This window comes from Nycticebus coucang, chromosome 9 (genome assembly GCF_027406575.1).
Source record: "Nycticebus coucang isolate mNycCou1 chromosome 9, mNycCou1.pri, whole genome shotgun sequence".
NCBI lineage: Eukaryota > Metazoa > Chordata > Mammalia > Primates > Lorisidae > Nycticebus > Nycticebus coucang.
The window spans coordinates 103,759,846-103,786,972 of record NC_069788.1 but is presented as its reverse complement, the minus strand read 5'-3'; the positions used below and the strand labels follow the sequence as shown (position 1 = coordinate 103,786,972).

At 44.3% G+C, this 27,127-nt stretch overlaps 1 protein-coding gene and 1 long non-coding RNA gene across 7 annotated transcripts in view; one reads left to right on the top strand and one right to left on the bottom strand.

Annotated features, from left to right (window-relative positions):
- The window catches only part of STON2 (stonin 2), a 187,042-nt gene extending 166,363 nt beyond the window's left edge, over positions 1–20,679 (bottom strand). For all 4 annotated transcript variants that reach the window (XM_053602425.1, XM_053602428.1, XM_053602427.1 and 1 more), the window contains exon 1: positions 20,539–20,679. The gene's annotated coding sequence lies outside the window, so the exon portion shown is untranslated. The remainder of the gene's footprint in view (positions 1–20,538) is intronic.
- Positions 1,641–26,878, top strand: LOC128593978 (uncharacterized). Of its 3 annotated transcripts, none has more exons than XR_008382432.1 (3): positions 1,641–1,733; positions 3,336–3,546; positions 26,046–26,878. It is a non-coding gene; the product is annotated as an uncharacterized LOC128593978 (long non-coding RNA). The 3 variants fall into 3 exon arrangements; XR_008382433.1 differs by lacking the exon at positions 26,046–26,878 and adding an exon at positions 16,324–16,456; XR_008382431.1 differs by lacking the exon at positions 26,046–26,878 and adding an exon at positions 10,350–12,957.
- Positions 26,879–27,127: the final 249 nt, after the last annotated feature.

The window sequence follows — 27,127 nt, the reverse complement described above, 5'->3', positions numbered from 1 at the left end:
CCCTCTCTAAAAACAAGGATTAGAGGAAAGTAGAGCTCCAGGCCATGAATCTCAAGCTTGGTGAGTGGTTCTACATTAAGTTAGTTCCATGTAGGTTAATCCAGGAAAACACAAGGCTTTATTCCCCCAGGTAGGTGATGGAGAGAAAAACGATTTCCCTGCCCTTCCTTTTTTCCTCCTGGTTGAAGTGCCAGCTCCCTTCCACTGTCTATAGCCTTCAGCATCCCAGACACCCTTACCCACACCCCATCCCTCACACCTGGACATGCCACAGAACCGGGTTGCACCACTCAGAGAGGTGGCATTCAGAGGACAGGATGAACAACATGTACCCTTATCTGACACTGTCACTGAGCTGTGCAACCATCAGCCCCACAGCACCTCCCACACCACCATCCACACTTTAGGAAAAGCTGGGAAATGTTGAATATTCAGGAGAAAACTTTGGGCAAGAAAATGAAAATAGAGAAAACGCCTACGTCCATAGGATTCCTTGGGCTTATTCTTATTCAACAGAATAAAAGAATCTACAGTAATAAGAAACAGCTTTTAAGCTAGAGTGATTAAAACAGTAGTGCCATTAACAGTTCAAGTGAGAGCAGAGAAGACCTCAGCACATATCCTAAGGAACTCAGAAGCAGCCCCTTAAACTGGGCAACTAACTGGGGGGTAAGGGGGGGTGTAGAAAATAAGTTCTATTTGAGGTATGTGGAGATTCAAAGATTACAAAATAAGAATTGGTTGCAGAAGATGTAGATTTGACACAAAGAAAAATCAGGGGGAAAAGTTACTGGGTTTTTTTTGAGACAGAGTCTCACTCTGTTGCCCAGAGTCTCGCCCTTGCTCAGGCTGGTTTCAATCTCCTGAACTCAGGCTATCCCCATCCTCGGCCTCCCAGAGTACGAGGAGTACAGGCAAAAGTTACATGTTAGAGTCACAGAAGGAAAGATGGTATGTGAAGCCAAGGGAATGAAGAGGTGATCAGTAGGAGAAGTAACAAGGTAGACAGATGACTGACTTTTGAAGCATGCCTACATAGAGGAGGGAGGGTCGGAATGGTGAAATTGTACCCTATGCAGATACAAAAAAATCAGAGGTCTCCAGGGTCATGAAGGCAAGGGGGGAATTTTCAAGAAAAAGGAAGGTCTCTAGCCTGCAACATAGTGAGGCCCCCGGCTCTACAAAATATAAAAATAAATTTAAAAAATAGAAAAATTAGCCAGTGGCACATACCTATAGTCCTAGCTACTCAGAGGCTGAGGCAGGAAGATCACTCGAGCCACAGAGTTTGAGATTGCACTGGGCTACAATGATCCACTGCATTCTAGCCCAGTTAGAGAAGGACGGCAACAAAGTACAGTCTCTAATGTCAAATGTGAAGAGACATAACAGGCCTGGATAGTCACTGGTGACTCTTGGGAAAGGTTACTGGAATAGTCATTCCTTGCAGGAAGGATGCTGCCCTTCCTTCCAGCATTTCCAATGCTCCCTGCCAGTTACACAGAAAGAAAGAAGCAAGCATTTGTGGAATAAAGTAAAACAGCTGAACTGGAAGCTCGATTGCAAAAAGTTAATAATAAACCATGATTACAGTTTAAAGTTCAATGACTCTTAATACAGCTTTGTAAAAGAAGACAGAAAATTACCAATGCACACATCGTTAATCCTGATTATTTGCTACCACGGAGGAAGCACTTTTCCATCTACCTGGCACAAACGGAAACTCGCCCCAGGTGAGAGGCAAGAGCTAGTTCCTGGGATCTTCTCTACCACAAATTCTCTGCATGATCACAGCAAAACTGCAAAACGATTCGGCTTTTGTCTTCATATTTGTTAATTTGGGATTATTATAAATTTATTTGCAAGGACATTAAAAAGGAAGATGGGATAGCCGGGCATTGTGGCGGGTGCCTGTAGTCCCAGCTACTCGGGAGGCTGAGGCAAGAGAATCGCCTTAAGCCCAGGAGTTGGAGGTTGCTGTGAGCTGTGTGAGGCCACAGCACTCTACCGAGGGCCATAAAGTGAGACTCTGTCTCTACAAAAAAAAAAAAAAAAAAAAGGAAGATGGGAAATATACATTAAGTAGTCTCAAACTATATATGGTTTTTACCCATTGTCAACACAATAAAATACCGACAGGTAAACACTACTTTCATGGAAGCTTTTTATCACTCCTTCCCATCTTTAGCACAATTAAAACTGGGCCGGAGGTTTTCATTCCCTAGGAAAAATTTCCAGATCAAGAAAATACTTCTTGAAATCCCAAGTACTACAAATTCAAAACAAACTTTACCTGAAATTTGTTTTCTATTCAGGCAATAACACACTGTCATTCTCAAATTGTACTTTTATTTATCTATCTATTTTGAGACAGAGTCTCATTCTGCTGCCCAGTGTGCCGTGGCATCAGCCCAGCTCACAGCAACCTCAAACTCTTAGGCTCAAGCAATCTTGCTGCCTCAGCCTCCTGAGCAGTTGAGACTAGAGACAACACCCTGACACAACACCCAGCTAATTTTTCTATTTTCAGTAGAGATGGGGGTCCCGTTCTTGAGTAGGCTGATCTTGAACTCCTGAGCTCAAGGGATACTCCTGCCTCGGCTTCCCAGAGTGCTAGGATTACAGGTGTGAGTCACGGTGCCTGGCCTCAAATCGTACTTTGAGAGAATGCTAATAACTATAGCTAATATCTTTTGAGTGCTTAGTCTGTAAGGTACTGAGCTGAGGGCTCCATGTACATCACTTTATCTAATCTGTACAAAAGATTCATGACAGAAGCTGCTATTACTAACGTCTGTTTTCCAGATGAGAAAGCTGAGACTTGGATTGGCTAACTTTCTCAAGGTCAAATAAGTAGTAAAATAAGATATATTTATTTATGTAGAAACAGAGTCTTGCTCTGTCACCCAGGCTGGAATGCAGTGGTGCAATCATACTCAATGTAACCTCTAATTCCTTGGCTCAGGCAATCCTCCTGTCTCAGCCTCCCATGTATCTTGGACTACAGACATGTGCCACCATATCCGGCTGCTTTTTCTATGTTTTTGTAGCGATAGGGTCTTGCTATTTTACCCAGACTGGTCTGGAACTCCAGGCCTCAAACAATTCTCCCACCTCGGCTTCCCAGAGTGCTGAGATTATAGGTACGAGCCACCGTGTCCAGCCAAAGCTATGATTTAAATATATCACAGATCCTCATAGGAATCCATTTTCACAGCTGTATCACTGACATTAAGGTGATATAAGTTTGATTTTTATTAGAATTTTTTTTAAATAGGAAACCTCAGATCAAATTAGTTTGCAAACTCCAAATGATGGATCTTTTTCTATTAAAGGACCCATCTGCCCAATTTCCCTAAATGAGGGTGGCCAATGCCACTTGCTACTGCGTGGACAAGGAAGATGCATGGCCAAGACTTGGATTCCAACTAAGCCTGCTGGATCCACGCTCCAGAGCAGTGATTTTCAACTGGTGTGCTGTGGCACACTGTGTGCCATGAAAATTTTTAAAGCTCATTAAATTATTTTCAAAAGAAGTTTAAGCAAGTAAGTATATTCTTTTTTTTTTTAACTTTTTTAAAATCAACATAATTTAAGTGCACTGCAGAAGTTTAACTATAGGTGTAAGTGTGCCATGAGATAAAAAAGGTTGAAAAATACTGCTGTAGAGACAGCCTGATCCATGCTTTCCCTCCTTCTTCTTTTACCTCCACTGGCCTGTGTCTGCCTAGGGAAGCTGTCTTAGGCTAGATTCCTTAGAAAACAGCACTGAGACCATGTTCCCATGCCAGTGCAACCCCAGAGAAGCTGGAGAGAATGTCAGGTGGAGAGGGGTTCAGCTGGCCATGGCTTCCCCAGAACCACAGCTTCCTACTTAAGAGTCTGTTAAGAACTATGGTATCTCAAAGCCATAGTTCTTGGAGGGGTGGTACTCGGAGTGACAATATAGCTGCCAGCTCCCACATGTTTCTAGTTCCCCTTTGGTCAGGGCTCACTCCACCGTGACCCAACTTCCCTCACTTTGCGGGTTCATCTTCTGACTCCTTCAGCAGTAGATGAGAAGCCAGATTCCACACCTTCCAGTGTGGCATTTCATCTAAATTCAGAAGTGGCAGCAGGACCCCCAGCAGAAGCTTCACACGGCAGAATGGTTTAGTCCAGATGTCTTATTTGGTCATCACAGAGCCCCAGAGACAAGTGGGGATAAGTGGGTTTGAGGTGCGCTAAAGAGGCAGCCACTACAAGAAGTGTAAATCTAGATGGGTATCAATGTTGGTATGTAATCCCACAGACACAGAAAATAGAAGAGATAAGCTAAGAGACCTTGAGGTCTGGGTTAATAGTGCTCACAAAGTTTCTGAGGATTATTAGAATTCTGACTATCACAGAACATTATCTATTCCTTCATTCATTTCTTCATTCATTCAATAAGTACTAATGAAGCATTGCCTGTTGCTAGGCATATTGTTGTAAAAAACTAGGAATAGACAGATGACTAAGATCCAGTCCCAGCCTTGGAGAGAGAGGCAGGCAAATAAGCAGATAATCACAGGACAGTGTGATCAGGGCTACCCAGGAGAATGCAACAGAGGCTGCATACAGAGCAAGGGTACCTCTCCCCATCTGAGGCCAGCAAGCAATAACTGAGGGAAGGTAATACCTGAGCAGGGGCTTGGAAAACAAGCAGAAACCAGTCCTGTGAGGCAGCAGTCATAGGGGAGAAAAAGGACTTTCCAACCTGGCAGTGTGGCATTTATAAGATCAAAGCACAGCAATACAGCCAAATTGGGGGTGTAATTTTGCTCAGCCATGTTCAAACAGTTGCGTTAACAAGCAAAATCACCGTTTGCCATTGAAAACTGTATACAACATCTTTGATGTCCGTGCATCCTGGACCTTCCCCCTAACTCACCCCACCTCTGAACATCTCCCTTCATCTACCTCAGCCCCTGGAGTGTTCATCAGAGATAGGGAAGGACCTGTAGGTATTAGCAAAATGTGCTACAAGGAGAGGGGAGGCTCAGAAATGAGGCTGTAATTCAGGGAAGGCCTAAGATTGGGCATTTATGTTAGGAACAGGGCAGGAGGCAAGGGTGGGATTATGTACAAGGATATAGGCAGGATGTCTGTTAGAGACATGACTTGGAAGTTTGAAATGTAATAGTTTTTTATAAGGCCCCCACTCAAAATAGCTGCACTAAAATAAAGTATGTCCATAGGACATATTTTGAATGAAAACATGTCCTCTGAACTGTTAGGTAATTCACAGTTTGATGGACCAATGAGCTGGAAGGAGAACAGTAAGACAAGAGGTTGGAAAGACCAGAAGGGGTCAGCCAAGAAGGCTGGGTTTTGTCCTAAAGGCGATGAAGATCAATTAAACAATTTAAGGGAGGAAATAACACAATTCAAATAGTACTGAAGAGAGATCATTCTGGAAGCAATGAGGAAGACGCACTGGAGGGTGGGAAGACCCAGTAATCAGTCATCAGCACTGCAGGATAAGCAATAGGGAGAAGGGATTTCTTACAGCCACTTAGGATCTAGGATCATCAAGATGTAGGGATCAAGTCTCTTGGGGCTCAAGTAGATTGAGAAAGTAATGTTGTGGTGGGTGTGTGAAAATGGCTATCAGAAAACTGGGATCAATTTTTGTACTGTTCACCAAGATAAGGACTTTTAGAGGAAGAGTGGTTGAGAGGTAGTGGGGCTGTGTTAAGCTCAGCATTAGACCCAGCGGTTCAAAGGAACTGTGGGACAGCCCTAGGGAAATCTATGGGGCCTGTTAAATAGGCAGGTCTGGAGTTCAGAAGAGAGATGAGCACTGATGACAGCAACTGAGAGGTCACTGGAAGCTGGGGTTTGGACTGAATCACTCAGAAATAATAATATGAGGTGAAACAAAAACTAAGATTGGGACACTGGGGAAGGCCAATATTTACGTGCTAGGCATAGGATAAATAGCCACTTGGCTGTTCGTTATAAACATCTTCTCTCTTCACCATCATCTTAGAACAGAGAGGAAGACCAAGTAAAAGGATATTAGTGTTCATAATGCAGTTAAGGGAGCTCCATATAGGCCAAGAAAGGTGAGGCATGGCGGCGCCTGTGGCTCAGTGAGCAGGGCGCCGGCCCCATATGCCGAGGGTGGCGGGTTCAAACCCAGCCCCGGCCAAACTGCAACAAAAAAATAGCCGGGCGTTGTGGTGGGCGCCTGTAGTCCCAGCTACTCGGGAGGCTGAGGCAGGAGAATCACCTAAGCCCAGGAGTTGGAGGTTGCTGTGAACTGTGTGATGCCACGGCACTCTACCAAGGGCAATAAAGTGAAACTCCGTCTCTACAAAAAAAAAAAATAATAAAATAAAAAGAAAGGTGAGGCATTAGGACAGAACGTAAAGGTTGTAGATTTCTGGATTTCCAGCTTTCCAGCACTCAAGGAACTAAAACCTTCTTCCTTTGCGCTTCTGCAGCAAAGGGCTTCCATGGTGCCACTACAGTGCTCTGCACACTTAATGCTACACCACATGTACAGTACACCAACCAGGAAGAGTTCCTGAGAAGGGGCCAAGACCAAGATTCACAATTCAGACTTAAAGACTTAAGCCTGTTGATGTAGCATTAAGTGTGCAGAGCACCATAGGGGCACCATGGAAGCCCTTTCCCTAGACTATTTTTTTTTAATATAGCTCTCTAAATATCTTTGAGTTATAATTTTAGCCAGAGACTTCTGTCTCCAGAAAAATGCACATACATGCAACATTTATAATTTATGGTGCTTCATGCTCTTCCCAAAGCCCATCCCCTAGGACTCTCTGGACTCCCTGTTAAAAGCTGCTACCCTAGAACAATTTATCTAGCACAAGTCGCGTTCAGGCCTTTCAGAAGAAAACAAAACCATTCCAGAAAGAGCACAGCAGAGGGAAGCTGGGCACTGTGGCGTCTACTGACCCTGAACTGATAATTCCTTATTTCCGTTTTCAGTAATGCAGGGGATATCTCCTTCCCTTTTCTGAGAATCCTTCCCCTCCCATCCCCCCCCCCCCCCCCCACCAAACAGACACACAGACCTAAAAGCAAAACAACCCAGCCGAACACTAAAACGCAGGCTGCCACAGCAGGCCTCACGGACTGCAGCGAGTCTGCAGGGGGTCTGGGCTGATTGTGACATTATCCTTGTGAACTAGGCCTCTCACAAACAACACACAGACACATCTGAATTTCGTGTCTGTTGACTGAAGGCAGGGGCGCGTGGGTGCCTCCAACTGCCAGGGACAGCCACAGGAACCAGGACACACACTGGGTGGGCTTGGCACAGCACGAGGGGCGAGTATCTGTGGACTGAGGTCTGGCTGCCTTGGTAGGGTGGGGTCTGGATTTTGGTATGTGAAAAGCACTATTGAGATTCCATCCCTTTTTATAAATTGTAAATTTGGAGATTAGATAATGTTAGGAAATGTCACAACTTGTAGGATGAAAGAATTCTCACATTATAAAATTTGAGCAACTGAGTACCTGTCACCTATACTTTATTACACTCCTCCTGTATTGTCACCTTTCAAATTTACTTTTCTAATTGCTATACATTTCTTTTATAAAATGAATATACACTCATAAAGAAAGTTTGGAAAATACAGCAAAGTATTATCATGGGTGTATTTCTAAAATGATTTGATTTATGAAAATTCTATTTTCACGCACTTCTTCAGCTTCTCAGGGACACATCCATTGTTTAAGGGTTAGGCGTTTCTTGTACAGGGAGGAGAGGCTGTCACGATAGATAAATGGGACAGGATCCTTTGACCTTGTGATTCCCTGGGCTTTCCTCTCTGTGGCTAAGAATTATTTATTCTATTTTTTTTTCCAAGTTGATGGAAATTTCCTACTATTTATACCTTTACTTCCTCAACCTGAAAGATCAGAAAGAAAAATTTAATTGCCAAAAGCTCTTTCCCTTAATTTTTCTGCTTCAGTGTTTCTAATGTTTTTTTTCTTTCAGTCTTCACATCACCCACGTCCATCTGGAGAAGGTTTCTCAAAAACCCTACAAAGGATTTAGAAACAAACCATGCCATTCCATATATCTGGTCCCAATACCACTAATGGTAGTATTTCTTTTGGTAGATGTCTCACTGACAGTAAATCTTGCAAAACAGAAAAGCCGCAAATTCAAAGCATAGAAACCATAAATGCAAACACAGCAGACATGCTAATTCGAGAATGGAGAGACAAGATTTCAGAATGTGATTCTCTGCATCTCAGGATTTTTATATAGCTTGCAGAGGAAGACTTTTTAAAAAACATATTCAGAATAAATATTATTATTGCTGGGTGAAATAAAGTGGCTTAGATGCATTTTCCAACCAACTTGAATTTAAAACAGCAGAGCTCAATTAGTATAAAGAATGAGAACCGCTTAGTACCTAGTAGTTAAAAGTGCCCATCTCCTCCTAGGGATGAGGGCTCAAAGTGGTAAAGAGCAAGTATGAAGTGAGTGTGTATGATATTGAAACACTGTTTTTTCCAGGGATATTTCTTCTGCTATGTTTCGGTTTCCAAATCCCTGAATGCTTGTACACCTGTGATTCATGGAGCAATTAACCACATACACAGCACTGGGAGCAGTGCTTCGATTACAAAGGAAACATAAGTAACTGGCATATGTGTGTGGAATTTATTGCAGCATCTCCCTGGCCTTCCTCTTTTATTTTTAATACAAAGAAGGAAAATAGTAGCAATATGAGATACATTAAAATGTGGTCTTCAGTTCAGGGAAAATGCAAAGGGCTTTAAACACGTGTGAGCTGTCACTGCCCCTCACTTTTAACATGTTGACATGAACGGTGAGAATTTTACAGCAACAAAGCAATAAATTTTATAGTGATAAAATGTGCATACAGCTTCACTGCCTTAACGTAACACTTACGGAGCCCTTACACCTAGGAGATGGACATTTTTAACTACTAGTTCTCATCTCACAGATAACGAAACTGAGTCTCAGACATTAAGTAATCCACCCAAAGGAAGAAAGCTAGTACGAAGCCAACCCTAGTCTTAACTCTAAAGTGCATTATAGAGCTCAAATGCTAAAAGCTATGCAATGAAAACGGCAATGGCTCCATACTTTATTTTAAAATAGCAAAGTGAAGAAAAGAACAAAGTAGAAACTAGACCCAACCCAGCTTGACATCTCTCTCTCTCTGGACAGTCTTACTCTGTTGCCAGACTAGAGTGCCATGGTGTCAACCCAGCTCACAGCAACCTCAAACTCCTGGGTTCAAGTGATCCTTCTGCCTCAGCCTCCTGGTAGTTTGAGACTATAGATATCCACCCCAATGCCTGGCTAATTTTTCTATTTTTATTAGATACAGGGGCCTCCCACTTGCTCAGGAGAATCTCCTGCCTTGGCCTCTAAAGGTGTGAACCACCTCTCCCAGCTGCAGCTTGACTTTTCCCCTGGAGTGGAATGCCCCCTGGTTCAATCCTAGGATCCTGCTCTATCTTCACTCCTTCACAGCTTTAGATCTATCTAGGGACTCCTAGGGACTCCCACACAGATGCTTCCCATCAATGTCTAACAAGCCTCTCAAATGTTAACATATCCAAAACTGACCGATGACTTTCCTTCCTCCAAAACTACTGTTGCAGAAGCCTTCCACAGAACATGATGGTAGTTGTCTTTCCAGTACAGCCGGGCCAAAAACATTAAGTCACATCCATGACCTCTTTTCCTCTTAACGCCATTTCTTCCATGTACATTTTACAAAAAGGTAGTTTACAGACGTATTTCTCATGTGATTCTTATGAATGGCTAGTTCCCATGGTGTATACTTAATATTTCATTTGCATACACTCATCACAAATACCTTTACTGTAGTCATGCGAGTGTCATCTAACACAGCATCGCCTAACCTACACACCATGATGTTCACCTACCACTTTATTTTTATGGGCTCTTTGATAAACACTCACAAACCACTTCCTTCAGACATCGATGTCAAAGTGCTTTAAAACTCATTTAATTAGATAGCTCATGTAATCTTCATAATAACTCTATGAAGTAGGATCTAGTTTTATCCCCCTTACAGAGATAAACTGAAGCTAGGAATAAGTAACTTACCTGAGGCCACACAATTCAAACCCAGACAGTGCAGCCCCTGGCTCTGTGTTGGTAACTGCTTCACCATGCTCCATGCATGAGGCATATATTGTTACCCTGTAAGTTTGTTTCCTATAAGTAGAGGCATACATGTATAAATGAGCCTACACTCTGATGTGGCTTTCCTCTGGCCAGGAATCCCCTTGCAAAGTGCCTGGCTTGATTGGGTGCATATTCTCTACCCTCTTTGTAGAAAAAAGGCAACCAAATGACAGGAAATCAAAGCCCTTGGTCCCACCAGTACTGCACAATGACCAGCGTCTGATATCTGACAGCAAACAACTCCGACTCCTTGGATCTGCCTCCTCAAGGCCTACTCAGGAATCAGGAACTTAAAACCGACCAAAAGCGAGCCTGTGAGCGCCAGGGCCCTGGAGCATGATGCATGGCACAGCTGGAGGAGTCAGCAAGTAAGGGGTCCCGCCTATGCCAATTGGGTTGATGGGGGAGTGCCGGAGAGACCGGCTGCATTTACTCAAATAGATCCCCAATCCTGAACTCCCCCACCCCCATTAGAGACTGTAACAAGAATATTATGAACTCAAGATAGGGAAAAGAAGGGAAAGAAGGGTGCTTCAACTGCCCTACGAATACAGTGAACTGATAATGAGAAAACAAGTGCAGTTTTCCTCCTTCCAAGATCTTCAAGGGTGTGACAAGAATGGACAGACAGCCCCTCTTAACTCTTCAGAGCATATTTCTTTTGGCTTCCAGATACCACAGTGACTAAGGATGCAGCTTCGAGAGCTAGGAGATTAAGAGAAGTGGCTTCAAAGCCCTTCTCCATTAGGTGCTGACGAATCACTTAACCCCTGCCTCTGTATGTCTCATCTTTAAAATGAGATGCTACTATTCCCGACCTTACAGCCCTGAGGTGAGGCAATGTGGTATAAACTGCTCAGCGGACGAACTGGCACACAAACTCAGTGAATGACAGCTATTATAGTGATTCTGACAATTTCAACAATAAGAAAAGTTTTTCACACCCTTCAACTGTTCAAAATCTGAAGTGGAGAGAAATGTAGGGACATGGAGTGATTTAAAACTAATATTTTATGTTTGGCAAAGGTGAGGAAATAATTACACAAGTAAACTCTACTTTTGGCAGCTCTGGAGTCACACAATAGATAACATTTAAACAATGTGTAACTGAGTTCCACCAAATATGAACCATCCCAAGCTTATCCATCTAACCAGGGCATTGTAATTCTTCTCTTTTAAAAGTTTAAGTCAGGAAGGACAGACAAATAATCAGTTATTAAAGCAAACAGTCAAATAAAGAATCTCTCTTAAAAAAATAGTGAACTTCAAATAGCCAGGCGTTGTGGCGGGCGCCTGTAGTCCCAGCTGCTCGGGAGGCTGAGGCAAGAGAATCGCATAGGCCCAAGAGTTAAGAGGTTGCTGTGAGCCGTGTGACGCCACGGCACTCTACCCGAGGGCAGTACAGTGAGACTCTGTCTCTACAAAAAAAAAATAGTCAACTTCGGCTCGGCGCCTGTGGCTCAAGTGGCTCAAGCGGCTAAGGCGCCAGCCACATACACCTGAGCTGGCGGGTTCAACTCCAGCCCGGGCCTGCCAAACAAGAATGACAGGTGCAACCAAAATATAGCCAGGCTTTGTGGCAGACGCCTGTAGTCCCAGCTCCTTGGGAGGCGGAGGCAAGAGAATCGCTTGAGTCCAGGAGTTGGAGGTTGCTGTGAGCTGTGATGCTACAGCACTCTACCCAGGGTGACAGCTTGAGGCTCTGTCTCAAAAAAAATAGTCAACTTCAAAACACACCAAGTAGAATGATTTTATCAAGCTGGTAAGGGTCTGACATCTCCCTTCAAAGTTCAGGCAGACTGAAAGCCATCGATGGTCCTGCTATACTTGTTGACATTTGGCATGTAAAATGCTTGAAAATGTCATTTCATTCAGATGGTGTGTTTGCACAGACACGTAGCACTAAAACGGTACATTCTTTCAGTGACAACCCGGGTTAAGCCTGGAAAAGAAGGGTGTAATTATGTCACCCCCAGTGTAAAACTGGTAAGAACCTCCATGGAGTATAATAGGAGCTGGAGATATCCTAACTAGAGGACAGGGACCCAAAATGCCACCATCTTTATAGAGATCTGTGAAACAATTGCAGCACCATGTCAGGGGCAGGGAGTTGAAGTAGAAGTGTCAGGGGATTCCCATGTGACTTTCAACAAATCCACTTGACCTTTCCAGGCCATATTGGAAGTGGAGCAACATTGACTTGGCTGCCAGTTTGACAGAGTTTATGAAAGGATCAGGTTTTATTTATATAGAGGTCGACATCCTTAGCTCCAAAGTGTTTTCCTATTAATAAAACGAACATGTCAAGAAGGTCAACTCAGAGGCCAGTGGTTACTCATCCACTAGTGAATCACCCGATGGATTCATGTGTTAGGAGATTATGCAAGCCTTCAGATTAGGCAGTCAAGAAAGGAAAACTTTAGGAAGTCACCTAGCCTGGACATCCCTTCCTCTACTGATCTCTCACTCCAGATACAGCAGTCTAGTCAATGGACCTGAAATGGGCTGTACACCAGTTCAGAGCCACTTAGGTCCATTCCATAAAAACCAGTGCTCCCACCTAGCTAATGACTTAGGTTAGGGCCCAGTATAACTGCTTCTCCATGAACCTCCCCAGCCCAGCACAACCTTAGAAAGATTCCATGTCTGAATTCACAGCACACCTCTTTGACAACACTACATATGCCTACTGTTGGTCTTGTTGGCTTTGCATACATATTATGGCCTTTTTCAGAATAAAGTCCATGTCTGAAGACTAAGCATTCATTACGCTTCTTTGAATTCTTCATAACATCTTCCTCAGAGCCTTGCACCCAGAAGATGGCCAATGCCATTGACACGGAGCCACCTTCTAAAAGCTTTGCTGGGCCATTAGCAATCTGGCAAAGCTGCCTCACACTTCTCATAGTGACTACACATCACAAAGAACATTGATCACCCATTGCCAGTTAGTAAGGCGACTTCAGGGCACAAGTCCAAGTTACTCTGGGGCCAGCTGGGGTAACAGAGGTATACACTATACACGATGAATGTAAAGTTCAACAGACCTTAAATTTTCAATTCTGCCTTTCTCTCGCCTATAGAATGTTGGCCAACTGTTTGTACTTTAGTTACTGCATTTCAGAAAGACAGCAATAACACTAGACACTTGCCTTCTGAAATTGCTAGATATGTGAAAAAAATATATAAGATATATGTGATAGCATTTATTCCATATAAACACAAAGATGCTATTTATGTAATTATTTGATATTTACATTTCTTAAATATCAAATTGTTAAATAAATGTTATCCAATGGGAACAGCAGCACTTTCTAATCAGTATGTTCAGCATACTCATTAGATCTCTCCTGACTAGTTTAAATGTCCCCTTCTCGGGCGGCGCCTGTGGCTCAGTGAGTAGGGCGCAAGCCCCATATACCGAGTGTGGAAGGTTCAAACCCAGCCCCGGCCGAACTGCAACAAAAAAATAGCTGGGTGCTGTGGCGGGCGCCTGTAGTCCCAGCTACTCGGGAGGCTGAGGCAAGAGAATCGCTTAAGCCCAGGAGCTGGAGGTTGCTGTGAGCTGTGTGATGCCATGGCACTCTACCAAGGGCCATAAAGTGAGACTCTGTCTCTACAAAAAATAAAAATAAAAAAATAAAATAAATAAAAAAAAATAAATGTCCCCTTCTCCTCCTGGCTCTCACACTTAACGTCTAGGGCAGTGGTTCTCAACCTTCCTAATGCCTTCTAATGCCGTGACCCTTTAATACAGTTCCTTACGTTGTGGCGACCCCCAACCATAAAATTATTTTCATTGCTACTTTATAACTGTAATTTTTCTACTGTTATGAATCGTAATGTAAATATCTGATATGCAGGATGTATTTTCATTGTTACAAAGGGGTCGCAACCCACAGATTGAGAACTGCTGGTCTAGGGTTTTGTTTGCTGCATCTTTTGAAACTTTAGCCAAATCTGCTGGAAACCTGAGATGGAGAGAACTGCCATAGTTCACAGCAGAGCTGTCCAAGTGAAGGCAGCACTGAGGCCACACCTGCAGGAGGTAGGGAAACAGTTGGCTTTCCAAAATACATGGGGAAAGAAACAGTTGGTTACAGGTCCCCTGGACAGAGGATATAGTTCTAAGCTTTCTGATCCACAGAATCTTAGAGAATTCTCCTGTCTCAAAAGCACAGCTTCAGACTGACCATGATGGCTCCCACATGTAATCCTTGCACTATGGGAGGCCAAGGCAGGAGGATTGATCCCTGAGATCAGGAGTTCAAGACCAACCTAAGCAAAAGTGAGACCCAATGAAAGAAAAGAAAGAAAGATAGATCAGGACAGGCACAGTGGCTCATGCCTGTAATCCTAGCACTCTATATTGCTTGGGCTCAGGAGCTTGAGACTAGCCTGAGCAAGAACGAAACCCCCATCTCTACTAAAAATAGAAAAACTAGCTGGGTATTGTGGCAGGTGCCTGTAGTCCCAGCTACTTGGGAGGCTGAGCCAAAGAGATTGAGGTTGCTATGAGTTAGAATGATGCCATGGCACTCTGCCCATGGCAACAGAGTAAGACTGTGTCTTAATAAAAAAAAAAAAAAAAAAAAGGGTGGCGCCCGTGGCTCAGTGAGTAGGGCGCCGGCCCCATATGCCAAGGGTGGCGGGTTCAAACCCAGCCCCGGCCAAACTGCAACAAAAAAATAGCTGGGCGTTGTGGCAGGCGCCTGTAGTCCCAGCTACTCAGGAGGCTGAGGCAAGAGAATCGCTTAAGCCCAGGAGCTGGAGGTTGCTGTGAGCTGTGTGATGCCACGGCACTCTACTGAGGGCCATAAAGTGAGACTCTGTCTCTACAAAAAAAAAAAAAAAAAAAAAATTAGCCAGGTATCATGGTACATTCCTGTAGTCCCAGGTACTTGGGAAGATTGCTTGAGCTCAGAAGTTTAAGGATGCAGTGAGCTATGATGACACCTAAGCCAGAGCAACAGAAGGAAACTCTGCCTCAAAAATGAAAGAAGAGGCAGCTCAGTGGGTAGGATGGTGCCAGCCACATACACCCAGGCTGGCGGGTTCGAACCCAGCCCCAGCCAGCTAAACAACAATGACAACTGCAACAAAAAAATAGCTGGGTGTTGTGGCGGGCACCTGTAGTCCCAGCTACTTGGGAAACTGAGGCAAGAGAATTGCTTAAGCCCAAGAGTTTGAGGTTGCTGTGAGTTGTGACACCACAGCACTCTACCAAGGGCAACATAATCAGACTCAGTCTCAAAACAAAACAAAACAAAAAAAAGGGGCAGTGCCTGTGGCTCAAGGAGTAGGGTGCCAGCCCCATATACCAGAGGTGGCGGGTTCAAACCCAGCCTGGCCAAAAACTGCAAAAAAAAAAAGTATAAAGGAAAATGTTTCAATAAAGAATCATTAAAAAAAAAAAAAGGAAGGAGTAAAGAAAGAAAAAGAAAAAGAAAAAGGAAGAAAGAGAAAGAGGCAGGCATGACTTCAGGGAGTGACTCATTTGTCAATCTGAGACAAGAGTTTTTTCAAATTTTACTCTCTTCATTTTTAGCCTGGGCTCACCATAATATTTCTTATTTTATACAAATTTAATATGCAGAGTTTCTAGACTCTTCTGTCCATACCCCAATAAACTATTTCACACTCATCCCTCCTTGAAACAATTCTTCTAACTTGCTATCCAGCATTTAAATTGTGGACCCTGAAAGTATTTCATCACATTCATATGCTTTTTATCACATGCAGGCAAACCACTGATTACAGGAACCCCAGGTAGAGTCTGAACTTCTGCCATGTTCATAATTGGGAAAAGTATAGTAAAAAGAAAAGAAACGCTCAGTGTTTTATTTCCTGTGTCATGGTACACACCAACATGTTTTCTCCTTTACCTCCATGTTTGGAACGTTCTGTTGTTACAGGAGTGATGAGTCATACGGGAATTGTAGGGACTTGCTCCTCCTATCTGCATAAGCCAAACCAGGGATGATCTTAAATCCTCAGGGAGTTATTTGTCTTAGGGGGGAGGGAACTGATCACAATTTGCATGACCACATGGTACAGATGTTTTTTCATGAAGGTGACCTCAAGTGAAACAAGCAATTTCTTAGTCTGACTATATTAAAATTCAGCCAGATGTCCACCCAGTGGGCAAGTTCAGCTCCAGAAGAAATTACAACTGGAATGACAAGAAGTGTGATGGGTCAGGATTGGAATATGCTGACCAGCTTGAGCAAGAGATCCGGAGCCAGACAAAAGGGTGTGTGCTTGCAGTTACAAAGGGAGGCAAAGCAGCCCTTGTATGTTTCTTACTTCTCTGAATCAGAAGTTTTTTAATTCCCTATCAAGCCTGCATCTGCAATTTAATATACACCTAGAGATGCTGTTACTCTTACAGAGCCCTGCTCACAGCCAGGGTCAGCCTTCAGCAAAACTGCTCCATGGAGAATGCTGAGACCTTCCAGCCCTTTCCCCCCAGGTCTTTCTCTCCCTTTAGTTCAGTGGTTTTCAAAGGATGATCTGATGACTAGCAGAATGAGCATCTCCCAAGAACATGTCAGAAATGCTTATTCTCAGGCTCCCCGCAGACTGACTCAGAAACTGTGAGAGTAGGGTTCAGCAATCTGTGCTTTCTAAACCCCTCCCACCCCCACATTTTCCCAGGTGATTCAGATGCACGCTAAAGTTTAAGAACCATTGCTTTTGACGCTATTATAAAATAATGACTTTAAGATGAGAGAGCATATACATTTTCGGAGTGAACTTGTGAGGAAGGTAAGCCATTCAAGTACCAAAAAGATCAGTTTCTAGTAGTGGAATCTGAAGTCATTCAATAGATAGTAAGAGAGATTTGCACCTATTATGTGTTCAGTCTGAAAATCTGACTTATCAAATCCCTACTTAAAACTCTTCTGCAGCAAACCCCTGACCTTTATCATCTGCCTCTGGGCCATCTCCTGACCTTGTTTCCTTCCTCACTTCCCCTCTTACTCAGCCATCCCTCTCTGTCTGCAGGTTTGTTTTTCCCCATGCCACAGACAGCAGGCCAGCATGAGAGCAGACTTTTGGTGCCATAGTTGTGTTCTGTCATGTTCTTTTTTCCCTTTGCCACAAATGAAATCAACATTATCCTAGAGAGATTCTTCCTAGAATGAAGACGGATGAGGAGAACTAAAACTGACTGGACATGCAACATAAAGCAGGAAGCTTTGGTTGTTATAAGCCATTGAGATTTGGGGGTTATCTGTTATTTAGTCCAAGCTGACCAAGACAGCATTTTTGGTCATTCCTCTCCATGTGAAATTTCTTCCCCCCCCTGCACTACCCTTCCTTTCAATTCCACCTCTCCTCTGTCTGCATAAGAAACTCATTCATCCTCCTACGCTCAGCTCAAGGATTACCTCCCAATCAAGCCTTTATGTCTTGCCCAGGTATTGCTGGTTACTCTCATCTTCAGGACCTTCTCTGGATGCTACAGACCTCTAACTATGTGCCCTGAACTGTGCTACAAGCATTCCATTCATTAGTACTATCCTTAGAACAATCTCCCTAAAAAAAAAAAAAAAAAAATGAAATTAAAAATTCAACTCTTCCTTTTACAGAGCAAGAGAGACTCAGAAACAGCAAAGCAGCTTCACCAAGTTTCCCAGCAGGGGGTCACAGCCAGTGCTCTCACCAGGTGGAGGTCTGGCTCTGAACTCATTAGTCTTTTTTTTTTCGAGACAGAGCCTCAAGCTGTCTTGAGTGCCGTAGCATCACAGCTCACAGCAACCTCCAACTCCTGGGCTCAAGCGATTCTCTTGCCTCTGCCTCCCAAGTAGCTGGGACTATAGGCACCCGCCACAATGCCCGGCTATTTTGTTGTTGTTGTTGTAGCTGTCATTGTTTGGCGGGCCTTGTAGAACCCGCCAGCTCAGGTGTATGTGGCTGGAGCCTTAGCCGCTTGAGCCACAGGCGCCGAGCCTGAACTCAGCAGTCTTTAGCTGGCCACACAATCCACACTCTCCACCACCCCATCCCCCACCACGCCATCCCCAGCAGCAAGCTTTCAGATCCTCCCACTCCAGTGGAGAGAGTGAAAATCTCCTAATCAACAGCTGAAAGGGCTGTTACATTAATTTGAGACTTGAAAGATTTGCATCTGGAAGTGGCCTTCTTACCCCCCAGAGAAGATAATCACTTTCTCTATGTGGGGTATTTATTCCAACGCTCCTGGCAAAAGCACTGGAGACCCTAGAGCAGTGGTTCTCAACCTTCCTAATGCTGCGGCCCTTAAATACAGACCCACAGGTTGAGAACTGCTGCGATAGAGGAATGGAGACATTTTGTCTTTTCCCCAGGTCCCAGGTGATACAACAGGCAGATTCCCACTGACATTACCCTGGAGAACCTATGGGAAGGTCCTTTTGGGTTTGTTACAGGATAGAAGGCAAGTTACCGAGGATTCAGAGCTCCAAGCAGGTCTGCTACATTTGCTATTTAATATTTTTGTTTGTTTGTTTTGAGACAAAGTCTCACTATGTCGCCTGGTAGAGTGCCATAAATTCATAGTTCACAGCAACCTCCAACTCTTGGGCTTAGTGATTCTCTTGCCTCAGCCTCCCAAGTAGCTAGGACTACAGGCACCTACCATAACACCCTGCTATTTTTGTTGTTATTGCAGTTGTCATTGTTATTTATTGCAGTTGTCATTGTTATTTAGCTGGCCTGAGCTGGGTTCGAACCCGCCAGCCTGGGTGCATGTGGCCAGCGCCATAACCACTGTGCTACTGGCGCCAAGCCTTAAGGTAAGTTTTAAAAATAAAAATGAATGGGGCCAAATTTCTATTCGACTTTTCAGAATGAACAAGGAAAGGAAAGTGACACAGTGGCAAAGAATTGAACCAGACCACCCAGGTCACACATGGGGGCAAGATGCCTAAAAAAAAAAGTGATTGCCTAAAAATAGTAACTGTAATTTTAGGTTTCTATGAGTTGTTGGCATTTGGTGGTCTGGTTGAGCTCTGTCTCTCTCTTCCCTTTCCTCCCTCCCTCTCTCTTTCTAACTTATTTGTTTAAGGGAGGAGTAAAAAGTATAAAAACCTTCAAATTTTTCTCCCCAAATTGAGAGGTTCTGGCATAGGACTTCTTACAAATAAGGCATACTAAAGAAAGATGAGCAATTAACAAAGTATCATGATACTTTTTTCACACACCATTTATATTAATTTGTTCAAAGGTTACAAAGTTTATTTCAGTTACTAGTTAGATTTTATTTCTCTTTTATCATTTCAATGGATCAGTTGATTTTTTTTATCCCCCCACCTCAGGATATATTAGCTTTAAAATATATCATCAATATTACTAATAATAGCATTTTTTCCCTTTGAATGTACAAAGCTATTCAGAGCTCCAAATAGTTGCTGGGCCAGTTTGGACACGTCCTATTTACTCATTAAAAGACCATCCACTCCCTATAATAAATAACAAGAGCCAGCTTTTATTGAGTACTTAGCTCTGTGCTCTGTGTTTTTCGGGCCTTGGCTCATATAATCCTCAAAACAACGCTATCTGGCAAGTGCAATCACTATCACCACGTTATAGATGAGGAGAGTGAAGCCCAGGGAGCATGAAGGACCTGTGTGGGGGAGGAGGAGAGGGAGGGAGCAGGCAGAGGCCAGAAGCTGCACAAAACCAGTCAATGATTCACTCACAGCCCTCGGGCAGCTCATTTCAGTAGGGGCTGCACCAGAACACACACACGCACACACATAGCCTCATCTTCAACTCTCTTCATCCCAGCCAGAGGCGGGTGTCTGGCAAATTGCTTGGCAACGCGTGTAGGAAACTCCATCCAAAGCCCCGGGTCCAGGACGCTTCTGGGCTCTGTCCAGCGGGCAGAACGCCTGAGAGAGCAGGCTGGGGTCTTGTCTGCGACACCCCAAAGGTGGGGAAGAACGCCAAGGCCAAGATTTCAAGCACGGGGGGAGGAGACGACATTGGCCCCAGGGGACACCTGTTGTCGCCTCCCTACTCCGGCCAATGAAGACGTTCCGGGTGACCTGGATCTAGGGGTAAGACACCGTTAGCAAGAAGTGTCTAGTACGGGTGCGGTGGACACAGGTGTGCTTCCCCATTCGCCTTAGGCAGACTCACCTCATCTTCTATCCCCGGACGCCCGTGGCGTGTGGCAATGTCACACCTCCCGGTGGCCCCAAGACGAAGCAGGCTCAGGGGGCGCAAGGGGGCGCAGAGCAGCACGCGGCGCTAGGACCCCGCGGCCGGCCAGCCCCCAGCCCGCTCCACCTGCGGGGCCCCTCTCGGGGGGCGCGCTCGCTCTCCTGCCTCCGGGCGCAGGGCGCAGTTACCTGTGACGCTGTCTCCAGGGTCCTGAGCGTTGGCCCGAAGGCGACCTCTGCAAAGTCGGTTCGTCCGGCCCGGGAATCCCTCAGCCCTCGGCCGCGCTGCTCCTGCCGCGCTCCCTCCCAACCGCAGCGCCGCCGCCACCTCCGGGCTCTCGGGCTCACTCAGCGCCCGCCAGCTCCAGCGCCGCTCCCGCCGCTCTCGATTGGCCGCAGCGCGCGCCCGAGCCGTGCCCTGATTGGGCATCCGGGGCCGGTGGGCGGGGCGCCGCGGGGATCTGCTCCCCGAGCTCTCGCGCCGCCGCCTCGCGTCCCCGCGGCGCCCAGCTGCCAGGTTCCGGGCGGAGAAACAGGGATCCTGTCCTCTCTGTGCCGAGGGGAGCCGGCGGTCTACCAGCGTCGCTTCGAGTAAAACTGGAGTGGCGGGGGAGAGACTTGAAGTCCCACCCACACCTCTTGCTGGCTAAGCTGGTCGTTGAGGACCTCCGAGGAACGGGAATCATTGCTTCCCTGGCCTCACATTTACACGAGGCTTTTTCGCTTGGTGTTCATTTTTTGATACTTTGTAACGTACAACCGGCATATTGTTCAGGGCAGTGGCTTGTAAACAGTGGGCACCAAATAGTTTTGTGGACTCAGATTGGACTGTGCATACAATCTCTAAGTGGTCCTTCCGTAGCTTGCAAAGGGGGAGCGACTTGTCCAAGGTTCTAATCATGTAAACAAATTGTTAAGAACACCAGCTAGGTGTTGTGGAGAGAGCGAAAGACTGAGCTCTTTATTTACAAAGAACTTAACACCTTGGTAGGGAGGTGAGACTACATAATAATAATAATGACCCTAACGGTTTTTTATGGCACATATTATTTGTTGGACATTGTTCTAAGGGCTTTACATATGTTAATTCAAAAGGGTGTCATGAAGACCCCTTTGCCTCGTGAACATGTGGCCAATTGACAACGGTTCTGAATCTGGAGAGCTTGTCATTTGAAAGACACACCAGCACTCCACACTGTGGTGGAGAGGCACAAATTAGAACAGAGGGAACTGTAACAGTTGCATCCTCCATTTCTTCTCTCATAGTACATTAGTCCTCCCAACATTTCTGCCCACCTGCACTGATTCTGTCTAAAAAATACAAACAGCCACTATAAATTTGAGTGCCACCAGACCTTTACTCCACTACTCATGAATAGTTTCCCTGTAAACGCCCTCAAATAAGCAATGAGTATAAGTAAACAGCATAGCTTGTATGTTAGACTCTTTGGCTTTGGTTGCACTACTACCTTGAAACCAAGTATGTAGCCATTTTTCTACAGGTAATTTCCCTCCTGTTCTATTCTTAGAGGTTGACAGAACCCTTGAGTGAGAAATTTGGCTTGGCAGAAAAGTAAAGACCCACCCTGAAAAGTCCCAACTCTCACCCTAGGGTGAGCTTAATGTCACTTACTTCTAGGACCTCAAGACCCTGGGAGGAAATTGACACAGTTTCCCCCAGTTTATATCAATGATGATCCACTTTATATTAAAAAGGTATACTGGGCATGGTTGAGTCTCATCACCTTGTAGGAACACCAAAGCACAACAGGTTGTAGACAATGTGAGACAATGCTTGGGCATCCCTCTCCAAGCATCTGAAGCATGTGCAGACCTCAGCCCCATAATTCTGGTTGCATGCTTTTCTTAACTGTGCCTTTTTACAAAACAGAAGTTCCACTTGGACTGGTCATACTATCACTCAAATAAGAAGGGATATTTGAGAACTAAGCTGACCCAAGGCAATTTGTCAAACTACTCAACCCTGGTCTCATGACACTAAACTCACCCCAAGGATGGCAAGTGAAGGAGGGGTAACAAATAAAGGAAGAATCTGGACCCACCATGACCACCATGGAATCTTCTTTTGGGTGGGAATTGCTTATATATCATCTATCCTTTGTCTCATCTAGCAAAATGCTTTGCTGACTTCTGCCTCCTACATCACATTTCTTCTCTCGTGAGTCCTACTTAATGCTGAAGACTCAACTAAAAAATTTCCCATCCTCTGTGAGGCCTTCACTATGCCCCCAGGCAGAGATACCCTGTTTTCCCGAAAATAAGACTTATTTTAAGGTGTGCTCCCAAAGATGCGCTAGGTCTTATTTTCAGGGACCTCTTATCTTTCCTGTATGTAGGTCTTATTTTCAGACGATGTCTTATTTTCGAGGAAACAGGGTAGTAAACTGCTTGCTGGTATGATATTTCCATTACAGCATCAAGCAACAGCATTCAAGTGATCTGCTTAAATGGCCATCCTTCCAACTGAAAGACTATGCATTATGTAGAAATGTATCCCCAATGCCTGGCCTATTAAGGAGAACACAGTAGGTACTCAATAAACATGAACTGACCAAAATCTCTGACAGTCTGTTAAGATGGCATTTATTAAGACAATGAGGGCTATTCTTTGATCCTGACTTTCAACGGGGCATCCTTTAGTTCCAGACCGGATGGACGTGTAGTATGGGTCAAAGTGATTATCTAATCCAACAGCGAATAGGTTGTTTCTGGGTATGTCAGGCACTCAGGCACCATCAGGCAAAGAGAAGAATAAACTCTTTCTGAAATGTACACAAGATGAAATAGTGCAGTTGATTTCAAATCAGTTTGTCAGTTCCTCAAAAGGTTAAACATGGAGTTATCACATGGCCCAGTCATTGCATTCCTTGGTGTACACCCAAGAGAACTGAAAACATACGCCTACACAAAAATTTGTACGTGAATTCATAATAGCTGAAGTATGGAAACAACCCAAACACATCCATCAACCAATGACAGGTAAATAAAATTTAGTATAACAAGTCCTTGAATAACATTTCATTCAATGTCATTTCACTATAGCTTGAGGAAAAAAGATCCCTCCTGGCTTGGCCACTGTCTGTGTGGGTTTGTTTCTCCAGATATTCTGATGTCCTCCCACATCCCAAAGATATGCGCATTAAGTTAATTGGCGTGTATACATGGTCCCAGTCTGGGTGAGTACACCCATGGGTGTAAGTGTGCTCTGGAACGGAATGACATCTGTCCAGAGTTGGTTCTGTCCTGGCCCTCTAAGCTGTCAGGATGGGCTCTCTGAGACCCTGAACTGGAATAATTGGGCAAATAATTATCTTACTAGGCTCACATTTGCTTCAAATTTTTTTTTTTTTTTGAAACAGAATCTCACTTTGTCACCCCCCCAGTAGAGAGCTGTGGAGTCACTGCTCACAACAACCTCAAACTCTTGGGCTCAAGTCCTTCTCTTGCCTCAGCCTCCCAAGTAGCTGGGAGTACAGGCGCCCACCACAGTGCCTGGTTATATTGCCACAATGCCTGGTTATTTTTAAAGAGCACAACACCTGTTCTGTCTCTAGCTCAGGATGGTCTCAAACTTGTTGAGCTCAGGTGATCCACCCACCTCAGCCTCTCAAAGTACTGGGATTACAAACGTTGTGTTTCAGTGTTTAATATTAGAAGTGTTTGGTCTTTATTTAGAAGTTTGGTAGTGTTTTTTGTGACCAGAAATACGCTACAGGAATTTATTTTTTGTTTATATCAATTAGCCTATAGGTAAAATTGGTTTCAACGATGTTAAATGAGGACTTGCTGTATATTCATATTATGAAATATTATTCAGCCACAAAAACAAAGTACTGATACATGGATACAATATAGATATATCTTGAAAACATAATGCTAAGTGAAAGTAGCCAGAAACAAGACTGTATACTTTATCTTTCTGTTTATGTGAAATATTCAGACCAGGCAAATCTATAGAGACAAAAAGCAGATTGGTGGTTGCCACGGTGCAGGGATAAGGGGAAATGAAAAGTGACTGCTTAGGGGCGGCGCCTATGGCTCAGTCGGTAAGGCGCCGGCCCCATATACCGAGGGTGGCAGGTTCAAACCCAGCCCCGGCCAAACTGCAACAAAAAAAATAGCCGGGCGTTGTGGCGGGCTCCTGTAGTCCCAGCTACTCGGGAGGCTGAAGCAAGAGAATCGCTTAAGCCCAGGAGTTGGAGATTGCTGTGAGCTGTGTGATGCCACGGCACTCTACGTAGAGGGCCATAAAGTGAGACTCTGTCTCTACAAAAAAAAAAAAAAAAAAAGTGACTGCTTAGGGCAGTGCCTGTGGCTCAAAGGGGTAGGGCGCTGGCCCCATATGCTAGAGGTGGCAGGTTCAAACCCAGCCCCAGCCAAAAACTGCAAAAAAAAAAAAAGAAAAGTGACTGCTTAGTGGGTTCAAAGTTTCTTTTTTGAGGTGCTGAAAATGTGCTGTAATTAGTGGTTATCATTACACAACACTGTGAGTATACTAAAAACCACTAGATTATTAAAAAGTTCACTGTGTATTTTCTGAGAATACACACATTCTGGGGTATAGAAACTGACAGTGAGGCAAATGTTAGTTAAATCCTAAAGTGGGGTAGCTAAAAGTGTGAGAGTGTAAAGGAATTTTTCTAGGCCCGTGAAAAGCAGTCAAATGTGTCTCCTACCTTCAGCAACCCAGAGAGAATTTAATCCTCAGATCTGTGCTGTTCAACTGGACATTCTATGATGATGGAAATGTTCTTTGTCTGAGTTATTCATTATGGAAGCCACTGGGCACATGTGGCTATTGGACACTTGAGATGTGGTCAGAGTGAGTTGAGGGACTGAACTTTTTTTTTTTTTGAGACGGCGTCTCCCTATGTCACTCTCAGTAGAGTGTTGTAGTGTCAAGGCTCACAACAACATCAAACTCTTGGGCTTACGTGATTCTCTTGCCTCAGCCTCCCAAATAGCTGGAACTACAGGCACCTGCCACAGCACCTGGGTATTTTTTGGTTGCAGTTGTCATCATTGTTTAGCAGGCCCACACCCGGCATGAACCTGCCAGCCTCAGTGTATGTGGCTGGCGCCCTACTCACTGAGCTACAGGCGCCCAGCCAAGGGACTGAATTTTTAATTGTGTTGAAATTTAGTAGCATGTGGCTAGTGACTACCAATAGGGCAGAGCAGCTTTTGCTTGTTTAGAGGACTAGAGTATTTTAACTAGTAGAAAAAGTAGTTAATAGGACTATACCCTAATAGCACTAGAGTATAATAACTAGTGGAAAAATATTAGAGATCTTGGGAGTGGGAAGGTGAATGCTTTTATGTCCTATAGCCTAGCTCAACTGTGTATCTACTAGAAATTCTTCCATACAATTGCCCTGCTCTCACCCTTGCTCCTTTGTATGAACTCTTACTGACTATCAGCCCATAGTACAGCATTTCGTTTTGACTCTGTCAAAGTGCTTCCAATTCCACAAATATTTATGGACCAGGCACTTTGTGGAATATTCTAAGAATAGGAAGAATTGTGGACAATCCCAGCCAAATTCTAAAGGGTTGGTCTTGAGAAGGGTGATAGGAAAAAGGGAGAAGGACCTGGCTCATTCCTTCTTTCCTCCAACACCCAGTTTCTTTCTTTTATTTATTTATTTATTTATTTATTTATTTATTTTTTGCAGAGACAGAGTCTCACTTTACCACCCTCGGTAGAGTGCCATGACATCACAGGACTCACAGCAACCTCCAGCTCTTGGGCTTCTGAGATTCTCCTGCCTCAGCCTCCGGAGCAGCTGGGACTACTGGCACCCACCACAACGCCTGGCTACAACACCCAGTTTCTTTCTCTACCTCCCATTCCAAAGTAGGAAATTTTGCTATTAAGATGCTAAAGAGGTGTTGAGAATCTTTATTTAGACTTCCTGTTTCTGACTCAAGCCCTGTAAATCCTTAACTCCTTCAATACATCTTTTAGATCATGTTGATCTTTCCTGTCTATGAACTTTCATTGAACTTCAAATCAATAATACGGATTATAAATACTTTCTAAGTGTTCTTCTATAACGTGGTGTCCCAACAAAAAGATTTATTTCTTGAATAAATATTTACTGAGCTCCTGCCTATTTTATGCTGAAACCATCCTGGGTGCTGGGGATAAGAAAAAAATGAAAGGCAGAGTCACTAGGCCACTTAGAGCCTGGAGAGGAGGCATACAAGGAAACTATTCTACAATAATTTTGCTTAGGCTCGGCGCCTGTGGCTCAAGCTGCTAAGGCGCCAGCCACATACACCTGAGCTGGCGGGTTCGAATCCAGCCCCGGCCCGCCAAACAACGACAACTATAACCAAAAAATAGCCGGGCATTGTGATGGGTGCCTGTAGTCCCAGCTACTTGGGAGGTGGAAGCAAGAGAATCGCTTGAGCCCAGGAGTTTGAGGTTGCTGTGAGCTGTGATGCCATGACACTCCACCCTGGATGACAGCTTGAGGCTCTGTCTCAAAAAAAAGTAATAATTTTGCTTAGAAGTATACAAAGGTTCACTGAACACACAGGGCATAGAGCAGCCAAGTACATATCGAAAAATCAGAGAAGGCTTCTCAGAGGTGGTGATGTTTGACTGAGGAATTTCAGGGATGAAGAGATTTTTTTAATATTAAATTTAATTCATTTATACTGTCCACCTTCCAAAATTGGATTCGAGGTAGCTTTTCAGGAGAAGTTTGGGGCCTAAGGTTTGAAAGAAAGCATTAACATCAAGGTCTAA